Genomic DNA, 7,508 nt, shown 5'->3' with positions numbered 1-7,508 from the left:
ATAGTCCGACATACACCCCTCGTTTCCCTTGATCCTTTAGCTAACTGCAGCTGCAGGTCCACGCCCCGCCCTGGCTCCGCCCCTTGGCGCCCGCTGCCGAGGGGAGCGTGGTCCCAGGACCGAATCCACGATCCTTTAGCGCCATCTGGAGGGAAAATCGGGAAACGCGCTCCCTGCGGGTCCGCCTTTCCCTTACTAACTCCGCCCCCCGGGCGGGACCGACCCCTTCTCAAGGGAGTTAATCGCTGGCCTCTTACCCCAGCGGCTGGCGTTTCCCTAGTAACCACCCGGCGCGACCTGCAGGCGAGCTCCTAGCCAGCTAGAGCTCACAAATTTCTGCCAGCGACCGCTGAAAGCAAGTGCTGAGCCCTGGGTGTTAAATAGAGGCAGTCCCTGCGGGTTATCACGTCTTACATTACAAAACTCTGCAGGATTGAATATTTATAACGGGCATGACTACTTCTGTAATTAGAGAAAATGATAAAGATATAGTTAGGTAAACAAATTAGTTGTAAATAGTGTGTTCCAGTAAAAAAATGCAAAAAGGCCACATCGAAAGGGGAGAAAAGAGTATTCAATTAAATGGTGTAGAGTTTAAGGGCCAGTGTGACGACGGGAAATGAGAAAATTTCCAGAAATACTTGAGCAAATGTTCGGCCTCGTCCGGTATCCGGCTCCATCCACCGCCTCTAAACGACCGACCGCAAGAACCAAACCCGAGGGGCACATTCGCTTCCTAGCAACCTGGACGCCCCAGCATGGGCCGCACAATTCCAGTTGTGCAGGGACCAGGATGGGAAGGCCCGGCGCTCCACACAAACTGACTCACCGAATGCTATGGACTATGCACTGCTATCCCCATTTTACGGACCGGCACACCGAGGCTCTGAAAGACTAAAAGGTATTTGCAACAGTTTCCGCAAAGGCGGGCTCAGGAGGAGGAACTGCTGATGGGAGGTGGCTTTCCCTTGCCCTTTCGCCTAAGGCAGTCCGAAGCCCTCCCCACACAGGGACTGTACCGGGTTAAAAGGAATGAGCCGAAGGGGCAAGGCAATGCGGAAAGGCGACCAGGGAGATGTCCTCGCCTGCTGTGGCCAAAGGACTGTGGAACTGCGAAGAAGCAACCGACCCACCCCGCGGCAGAGCTAGGGCAGCGCAAAGAGGCTACACTGAACAGCTGGGGGACCCAGGGAGCGCGGGCAGAAGGGGCGCGGCTCCTTCCCAGGGACGCCAGGTTTGCAGGGGTGGCTCTCCCCGGGCTGAGACCGAGGGCCCGCTGCGTGCCAGGCTCCCTCTCGGTGCCCCCAGCCCCGCGGAGCCTCCAGAACGGCGGGTCTGGCCGTCTGCCTTGAGCTCTGCCCGCTGGCCCCCCGCCTCTCCCAGACGCCTAGTGAGCGAGAGCGAAGGCGCCGTCCGCCGGGGGCCGGGTTTCGGGAAGTGCAGTCGGTGGTTGCTGGCAGGAGCGGCCCTGGGGCCTGGCTTCCCGTCTGCTCTCAACCCCGGGGCTCCTGCCCGTCTTCTTGCCCTCGTGGGCAGAAGCGGGTCTCGAGTATCTTTGGGGAAGGGGCTTCAGGACTTCCCCTTTTCTCCTGCCGAATTGGCACCGGGGCACTTCAGAAACGGAGACACCATGGGCCAGAGGGCTCACACTGTAGCATCAGCGGCACTCGGGTGCAGGGGGGCACGCTGGCCACCCCTAGACCCGGCCAGGGACACAGAAGCAGTACCGCCAGGCCTCAGACCCCCTTTATACCCCTTTTGAGCCGGTGGCCCCCTCTCTGGTTCCGCGCGCCCCCCTGCTTTCCGGCCATTGGCTGGCAGGAAGGCGAAGCTGGTAGGATAGGCCAGTACCCAGACAGTGATGGATGGCTCCCCGCTGCCTGGACCACCGCCGGAGTGTATCTGCTCCGTGGCTCAGTTTGGCTAAGGCAGGAGCAGCCAGACCCGGGAGTGGGTTGGAGGATGAGCTGGAGACCGGCTTAAGGCTCAGACTTTCTGTGCTCTCAATCTCCCTTGAAACTCTACAGAGAAAAAAAATCTTTTTGTTTTGTTCTGTCTTTTTGGGGCCGCACTCACAGCCTATGAAGGTTAGGGGTCGAATCAGAGCTACAGCTGCCGGCCTACACCACAGCAACAGCAACAGCAGATCCAAGCAGCGTCTGCGACCTACACCACAGCTCACGGCAACGCCAAATCCTTAATCCACTGAGTGAGGCCAGGGATCGAACCTGCAACATCATGGATCCTAGTGGGATTCGTTAACCACTGAGCCATGACAGGAACTCCCAGAGAAAAAAGTCTTACCCTGATGTCCCGTGGATATCCTCGACTCCAGAACCTGATGTAGGCAAAATTCAGTAGTTTCCCCAATGTAGTTTGCACACAACCCAGTGGACCTTCCTTTCCTTCCAAACTGGGTCTCGTTCATTTAACAGTATTCATGCATTCCTTTTGTTTGCTCATTTGTTCGTTCTTTCATTCAAGTATTTGAGTATTTGCCAGGAGCCAGGCAGGAGGGAAAGAAAGGGAGACTGGTTAGAAAGTGATTGGGCCCAGCTGGGGCAGTGGGATGGGGTGGGTTGAAAGGAGAGAAGGGATTTGAGAAATATTTCAAGGTAGAAATACCTTTTAAAATCAAACTGCAGGGAGTTCCCGTCGTGGCTCAATGGTTAACGAATCCCTCTAGGAACCATGAGGTTGTGGGTTCGATCCCTGGCCTCACTCATTCAGTGGGTTAAGGATACAGCGTTGCCATGAGCTGTGGTGTAGGTCACAGATGCGGCTCAGATCTCGAGTTGCTGTGGCTGTGGTGTAGGCTGGCGGCTACAGCTCTGATTGGACCCCTAGCCTGGGGACCTCCATATGCCTCGGGAGCGGCCCTAGAAAGGCAAAAAAAAAAAAGACAAAATAAAAAAATTAGTAAATAAAATTAAATTGTGCTTTTTTACTGTGACCTGAGAGGTGGTAAAAATTCACAGCGCTTGAGAGTTTCCCTTGTGGCTCAGCAGTTAGTGATGGACTCCCCATCTTTCCCCCTTATAGGGTACATCATCATCCCTGCCCATGCTCACTCCCAACAGCCCTACCCAGTAACAGTTCTGATGGATTCCAAATGAAGGTTTTGCTCTCTTAGGGGGACTGAAGGTAGACCAGACTTTATCAAAAACTGTAAGTCAGGAGTTCCCGTCATGGCTCAGCGGAAACAAATCTGATGAACCAACCAAAAAAAAAATCACGGAGCTTGTACTTAAGACATGTGTTCTTTCCCATAGGTAAGTCATACTTCAATAAAAAAGAAAAATAAATTAATCAAACAGCTGCCAATTTTTACTCGATTGTCAACTTTTTGCGGTCCTCATTTGTTTCTCATCTCTATTAACTAAATATGGAAAATATGAGGAGGATCCAAAGAAATGGGTGACTGTGAAACACACGTGGACTTTTCGCTGTATGTACAGATGAGTGCCATCCCTCTAAATGGATGGCACCCTTGTGGTGCAGCGGCTGGGGTCCCTGCTGTGGTGTGGGTTGGATACCTGGCCTGGGAACTTCCACATGCCTTGGGTGCAGCCCCCTAAAAATGGACTCATTGGTAAGAAAAGCAGTATTGATAAAAAATAATAATAGCAGAAGTAAAATAAAGCTTCTTTTGGAATAAATTTTTTTTTTTTGCTTTTTGCCTTTTCTAGGGCCGCTCCTGCGGCATATGGAGGTTCCCAGGCTAGGGGTTGAATCGGAGCTATAGCCGCTGGCCTACGCCAGAGCCACAGACAACGCAGGATCCGAGCTGCGTCTACAGCCTACACCACAGCTCACGCCAACGCCAGATCTTCAACCCACTGAACAAGGCCAGGGATCGAACCTGCAACCTCACGGTTCCTAGAAGGATTCATTAACCACTGGGCCACGACGGGAACTCCCTGGAATAAATTATTTCAATAGACATTTACTAACGGGCTGTTCTGAACCAGACACTTTAATGGGAGTTGGTGGAGGCTTTTAAGACGCAGTCACTCCGGGGATCCGATTGCACCCCAGTGGGAACTCCAAGATGTAGTTTTTGAGCCAAGGAGATCATAACTGGCCTGGGAACCAAGTTGTATCAGAAAATAAAGACATTGAAAAAAAGAAAAGAAAAGAAAGACATTGACAGAGAAGGTGGTGTGTTACATAGTATTTGGCAGAAGGAAAGTCAAAGACACTACAAAGGGAGAAATAGGGTAACCAAAGAGCCAGAGAATCTGTGTGAGGAATTGCAGGTAGGCACAGGTAGCAGGAATGGCGGTTGCGTACCTCTGTGGGGGAGGCTGGGGTGTATTGAGACTTGAAGCTTCTCCCTGTACAGGTTGTGGCCGTACAGGTTGTGGCCGGATAAAGGCCATGGTCAAAGGTCTACTTTGTGCTCCTTAGAAATCCTATTGCGTTCAAAACAACCTAACCGGAGGGGATGCTGTTAGCCCTATTTTCACAACTAAGAGCCCAGGAATTTGGATAATTTGCCTTGGGGCACTGGTGAGATTTTTTTTTTTTTTTTTTTTAAACCTGGGCTCTTCTGACTCCATTGCCCAATGCTCTTTGTCCCAGCCATGGAGTTGTTGTGTATTCTAAAGGTAATAAGGCATCATTAAAGATTTGCAAGCAAAGTGATATCAACGTTGGATTTGGAGCAAGGAACCCTGCCAGCAATGAGGGATGTAGATTGAAGAGAGAAATAAGAATTTAGGGTCAGACCCATAGAAGGCAGGCATTTGCATTACAGTCACATTCTATTCTTTCTCTAAACAGTGTCATCCAGCTTGATTGTACATCTTGTCACCAAACAGCTTGCAAAAATCGAGTCCACTCAGAGTTTGCAGAGTGAGTGCTTTTGAATTAATTCAGATAATTGCAGGCAATCATTCCACAACAGGGCTTCTAAAGGGACCACTTTCTTAGGGGCCATGATTTGACAATTCTGTTCTGAAAAGTAGGTTAAAAAGTAATAAGCCAGTGGTTACCAGTGGAGAGAGGGAAGGGTGAGGGGCAAAGGAGGGGGAGGGGATCAAGAGGTAAAACTACTATGTATAAAATAAATTCTCTGGGTATGGCATAGGGAATATAGCCATATATTCATATATACATATCATATATTCATATAGCATATATATTCATATATAGCCATATATTCATGTACAGTCTTTCAGATTAGGGATCAGATCTGAGCCACAGTCACAACCTTTGTGGCAGCTGTGGCAACAACACTGGATCCTTAGCCCACTGTGGCAAGCTGGGGGATTGAGCCTGTGTCCCAACGCTCCAGAGACACCGACAGTTTCTTTGTGCCACAGCGGGAACTCCTAGGCAAAATTTTATAATAACTATAAATGGAGTATAATCTTTACATCTGAAATTTCCATAATATTGTACACCTAACTATACCACACTAAAAATTTTTAAAGTAATAAATCCACTTTGTAGCTTATATATTTGGTGCCCTCTTGTCACCCTCACCTACTCCCATCCTACTCCCATTCTAAAAAATAGGTACATACACATCAAATGAAAGAAAAATAGCAAGAGATATCTGATTCCTTTTGACTAGGCCCACAATTTCTCTTTGTCTAGATACCTGATTTTTTTTGTTGTTGTTTGTTTTTTCTTCTCTCTCTCTCTTTTTTTTTTTTTTTGCTTTTTAGGGCCACACCTGAGGCATATGGAAGTTTGCAGGCTAGGGGTCAAATTGGAGCTACAGATGCCAGCCACAGACACAGCCATAGCAACTCCAAATCTGAGCCGAGTTTGTAACCTACACCACAGCTCACGGCAAGGACGGATTCCTGACCCACTGACAGAGGCCAGGGATCGAACCTGCATCCTCATGGATACTAGCTGGATTCGTTTCTGCTGCTCCACAATGGGAACTCCCCAGACACCTGATTTTTAAGGCATTGAAAATACATTATTCCTGTGGTTGCAAAGAGCCCTCACCCAGGAAACTTGAGGATAGAAGAAAACTCTGGAAGTCATGGAGGCTATGCCCCTGCCCCCCAGGCAACAGCTTCTTTGTGATTGACAAGGGCTCCTGGGTTGGGTGTGTTGGGGACATATGGGGACATGTGTGGACATGTCTGGAGACGTGGGATCACTGATGGAATGATTGGAAGAGGCTGGGCTCTGCCATTTCTGCGTTTGGATCGATTAGGGATCAGTCCTTCCACAATGGAGGGTCCAGCCTGGTGCTGGGAAGGGTAGAGGGCTCCTGGAACAGTCTCTCATAAGAAATGGCTGGGAAAGACCAAAATTAAAAACTTGTTTATGGGGAAGCAGGCGAGATTTTAAAAACTTCGCAAACCAAAAACATCTCCAGCGTGCTCTGAATGACTGCAAGTAAAATCGGTTCTCACATGTCTGTCCAGAAGGTGGCGCCGTAAGACAAGTCCCGCTCCCTTCCTTCCTTCGCGGCTGCTCGGGGATCAGGAGGGGTTGGTGGAAAAGCCTTCAGGAACCAGACCTAAAAGATGTCTCTACCACCTACCTGAGGCCGTTACTCCCACAGGGCTAAGCATTGGAGTCCTTTCCTAGAGATCCCCTTGACCACAGAGGTGGAGCAGAACCTTGCGGGAGGAGGAGGACCTTGGTGGGTGGGAGACCCCAGGAACTAGGGGCAATTGTGCTGGGGCCCTAATATCAAGAAAACCAGATTTCTTCCCTTCCAACACCTCAGATTATTTTTTCTTTTTCTGGCTGCACCTGGGGCATATAGAAGTTCCAGGGCCAGGGGTCGAATTGGAGCTGCAGCTGCCGGCCTACACCACATCACACCAAATCCCAGCCTCATCTGTGACCTATACTGCAGCTCACGACACCAGATCCTTTACCCACTGAGCGAGACCAGGTATCCAACCTGAATCCTCAGGGACAGTATGTCAGGTTCTTAACCCGCTGAGCCTCAACAGGAACTCCTCCAACACCTCAGATTGGGCCCCATTCCCCTGGTAGCTGGAGGTTGGGGAAGGGGACCGAGGGGCCCAGGCATTGAAGAAAGATTATACTTTGGGTTAGGGAAAGGAAGTTGCGTGGTTCTGGGAGAACAAGCTTCCCTCAGCTGGAGAAAGTGGAGCTTAAAGGACGACTTACCACTGTCACATGGCTAACAAGTGACAGAGCTGGGACAGCAATGAGAGTTTCCTGAGATTCTGCCTACCTCCCTATGGCCCCAGAATCTCTGCAGAGCATCAGAATCTAACGTTCATTCACCAAAGTCCCATAGGAAAGAGTGCCTTCCTGGGCCATAAAAAACAAACAACAAACAGAAAACCCCCCAGAGCTTCTCAATTCAAACCCCAGTTCACATTTTCTTTCCATGTTCTCAGATTTATGGAGGAATAATTTACACACACTAAAAATCAAGAAATTTGTCTGCATTGACCTCTGTCTATAGACAGTCTGTACAGTGTCCAGGTGTACCAACTCCAATAGTGTTTTAAAAATAATTATATTAGGAGTTCCCGTCGTGGCGCAGTGGTTAA

Source organism: Phacochoerus africanus, chromosome 14 (assembly GCF_016906955.1).
Source record: "Phacochoerus africanus isolate WHEZ1 chromosome 14, ROS_Pafr_v1, whole genome shotgun sequence".
Classification (NCBI taxonomy): Eukaryota; Metazoa; Chordata; class Mammalia; order Artiodactyla; family Suidae; genus Phacochoerus; species Phacochoerus africanus.
The sequence above is the reverse complement of the archived record's forward strand: the minus strand, read 5'-3'. Positions refer to the sequence as shown.